Raw genomic sequence first — 3,493 nt, forward strand, 5'->3', positions numbered from 1 at the left:
AGTTTGCCACTAAAATACTCTAGGGAAGCTATATATTTTTAATTGGCTATTCTTACTGCCAATTTTTTTTAATATTAAAATATACTCCTCTTATAAAATAGACCCGTTTTGAGTTCTCATTTTCAATTTTTGTATGAAAAAAAAGTCTTCGCTATGATGAGCTCAAAATTCTTGTTCACTAATGGTGCCTCCTATGTTTGGGATCCAAGAAAATGGTGCTCATTTGGCTATGGTGGGTCCTGGGAGGGAAGCTGCATCTGCAAAGTACTCTGATTGGGTAAGGTTAGTTCACTAGATTTTAGGATTCTCATCTTTAATAGCTGAACTTTTTTTTTTTCTTTTGGCAAAAGTGACATGTTTTATGTTATATTTTGGGGCATGTTATTGTTCAGTTGAAGGTAAAAGGGTTTGAAATACAAAGAGAATTCCCATTACTAATGGAATAGTAGTCTAATTTGTAATTAAGGCCCTTATATTGCTTCATAATTTACTGTCATATGGGAACATCAACAAAAGGTTGAAAGATTTCATAATTTGTAATTTACTGTTGTAAGATTTTCTGGTTGTGTTATGCTTCAATGAACTTTGATTTATAATATAATGGAAGAACTTTATTAGAGGCTGAAATCAAACACAAGATGATCTGAACCTCATTTGATAAACTAAAGTTAATACATGATTTTTCTGCTTCTTTGGCATAATTATAGACACCATTTTATTATTTTTTCCAATTCAAAATGTTGATTTTATAGATAATAGAATTGAATCTTAGGGTGACTTGTGATCAACAAGTTGCTTGAAACTGATCTACAAGAGTTGTTGCTATTCTTTTACTTTTAGCTGTTGCTCTTCTTTGTGTGTACGAACTTTGTGTTGTGTATGTTATAGCTGGTTCAGCAATTGCGTATCAGCAATTGCCTTAGCAATTAACCTGCTCTTTATATGTAGAATGGTGTTTAATGGTACATGCAGTTCTCTTGTTTGAAGTTTTGGTCATTTGTTTCTATGTTTTCTGCCTTTGCAATAGCAATTGAATCTATTATGTGCAAGATTTATAGTTTGCCACCTATTTTGTGCCACAGATGACTGTTTAACAAGTCCTAGAAGCTTAAAGAACACTATGTTATACAGTACTATAGAAAATCTGTTTCTTATTGCAAAGTTTTAATATTGATATTTCTTTCCATGCTTTTTTTTGCATGACTAGAGCTAATTTTCAGATTAAGCATGCCCAGCATCTTACACCTGGGACTGCAGACTGGTTTGGTGAACTAGGGGTTATTGCTTCAGTACAGGTTCATCACAGCTCTCTGTTGCACTCTAGTAACATACTGTAACATTTAAGGTTGAGTTTTGAATTAAATGTTGGTTTCTGTGTGTGATACTAGATATGCATTTTTTTTTTAAGAAACTACATAATTTAACAATGAAGTTTAGATAATCACTACAAAAAAGTGAAGTAATTGTCACTTAAGGTTCTTATTTTAATACTTTTCCATAAAACTTGTGTAGAATTTGGAAATATCTTGTCTTGAAAAGAATTTGGATATGAGACTCGGTGTAGTCACCAAAGAAACTAAACCTGGTCTAACTGTAAGTCTTCTATATATCATATTAATTGAAAATATAGCTTTCTAGAGACTACAGAGACATTGATTACTGCTAAATTATTCATGCTATATTATAGGAAGATGACATGCTATTTAATTTTTTACAGTAACCTTGTTATTATGAACACTTAGAATCTTGTGCAACTGGGATATCTAACTGAAACTAATCTAGATTTCTGATGTTTTGACAATACTAATTAACTAAAAGCTTCTGCAGCAATACCTGCTAGGCTGTGTGTTTTTCTTTAATGGGCATTGGCAGCTCATTTCATGCTTAAGAAACTGCTGAGAGTGGGCAATTGGAGAGTCGAGTGTGGTAAATACTGTTCTTTTCCTGTGTACTGTGTTATGTTTGTTTCTTGCCATGTTAATGCTCTTGTCTCTTATCATTTGCCCAGGGTTGTTGAGATCATCTGCACTTTGGTCAGGAAATTATTTCCTAATCCTAATAGTGCTGTTATAATGGCCATGGGTGTTAACATCTTGGCAAAGAGATTGAAATGGTAAGCTAATCCATATTGCATTTTTTTTTTTATACTTTTGGGTATAAACTTATATATGGCTCTTTCCACCAGCACGTTTCTTATGAGAAGATTTTGTATTCTTCTCTGTATCAATTTGTATGCTGACTTGAAAAGTAAAATAAAAAAATTGTATAATTGTGTAATGACCTCTATCGTTATGCTTTTTTCTTTCTTTCTTTTTCAACTGTCCTTTGTTTATTGATATTTATTTTATTCTTCACTTTATGCCATCTGAAATTTGTACTTATTTTGTTAATTTAGTTGTGCATTGCTTACATTGATACCATTTTGGTAAATATGCAGGAAGGATGCTTTCTCTTCAATCTTGTGATATTTGTGATTGTAGAGTTATTTTGACTGGATTTGGGTAGTATTCGGTGCTTTGCTTCTGTTGTGTTATTATTGTGATTGTTTCTTTTTTAAAGATCACATGAATGTTTTTGTTCATCCTGGTTTTTTCTTCACCCTGTTGAGGACATTTGTTTGTTTCCTTTTTGATTGCAGTTCCCATAGTATCTTTTATTTGATAATTTCTCTAGTCCAATAACCAATTTCATGAACCTTAATATTGCTGTCTTATTGGGTGTTCAGTGTATTATTATGCAAGATTCAATATTAATTTGTTACTGGATGTTCCTTGCCAGTTTTATTTTCATGTTATCTTATCCTGGCTTCATATCTATATGATCAATTTCTTGATGCATATGTCCAAACTTAATCTAATATGTTGAAAAAATAATTTCTTTAAGTTCTTACTTGATTATGAGATTGGATTCATAGTTGAGTTGCTCATTTTAGTTTGAAACTTTATGAAGTTAAGAGTAAGTTTTATACAACAATGCTTATGGTTTAAGACAATTAAAAAAAAAACTGCACTCTATATGTTTTATATATTTCTCTAAAATGGTTGGATCCTTTTTCAGATTGGGGTTCTTGATTGAGTTTCTATCCCATGCTGCCATTGTTGGGTTCATGGGAGGAGCTGCCATTACAATTGCCCTTCAGCACCTCAAAGGATTGCTTGGCATAAAAAAGAATTTCACAAAGAAGACTGATATTGTCTCTGTTTTGCGCTCAGTGTTTAATTCAACCCACCATGTTGTAATATGATTTCTTAAGCCTATACTAGTAGACTAAATATTGTAATTACATTTGAGTAATTAATAAAAATCTATTTATGTTACCTTATTTGGGTTCAACTTTCATATTTGTTTTCCTAGTTTTGTGTAAGTAAAAAAAGATTATGTTTCTCTAAGCTAATATAACACATGTGTTATACTAAAGTGTAGTATAACACAAATTTATAAGTATTGAAATGTGTTATATAATCGAATATAAATAACATAATTAAACACTTAT

At 31.3% G+C, this 3,493-nt stretch overlaps 1 long non-coding RNA gene across 3 annotated transcripts; it reads left to right on the top strand.

Moving 5' to 3' along the window:
• The first annotated feature begins 221 nt into the window (after window positions 1-221).
• LOC133816254 (uncharacterized) lies at window positions 222-3,249 on the top strand. 3 transcript variants are annotated; one of them, XR_009885113.1, is made up of 5 exons: window positions 222-282; window positions 1,221-1,295; window positions 1,513-1,593; window positions 2,009-2,501; window positions 3,058-3,249. It is a non-coding gene; the product is annotated as an uncharacterized LOC133816254 (long non-coding RNA). The 3 variants fall into 3 exon arrangements; XR_009885112.1 differs by lacking the exon at window positions 3,058-3,249 and having other exon boundaries at window positions 2,009-2,745; XR_009885114.1 differs by lacking the exons at window positions 2,009-2,501; window positions 3,058-3,249 and adding an exon at window positions 1,828-1,879.
• The last annotated feature ends 244 nt before the right edge of the window (window positions 3,250-3,493 follow it).

The sequence above is a fragment of the Humulus lupulus genome, chromosome 2 (assembly GCF_963169125.1).
Source record: "Humulus lupulus chromosome 2, drHumLupu1.1, whole genome shotgun sequence".
NCBI classification, from domain to species: domain Eukaryota; kingdom Viridiplantae; phylum Streptophyta; class Magnoliopsida; order Rosales; family Cannabaceae; genus Humulus; species Humulus lupulus.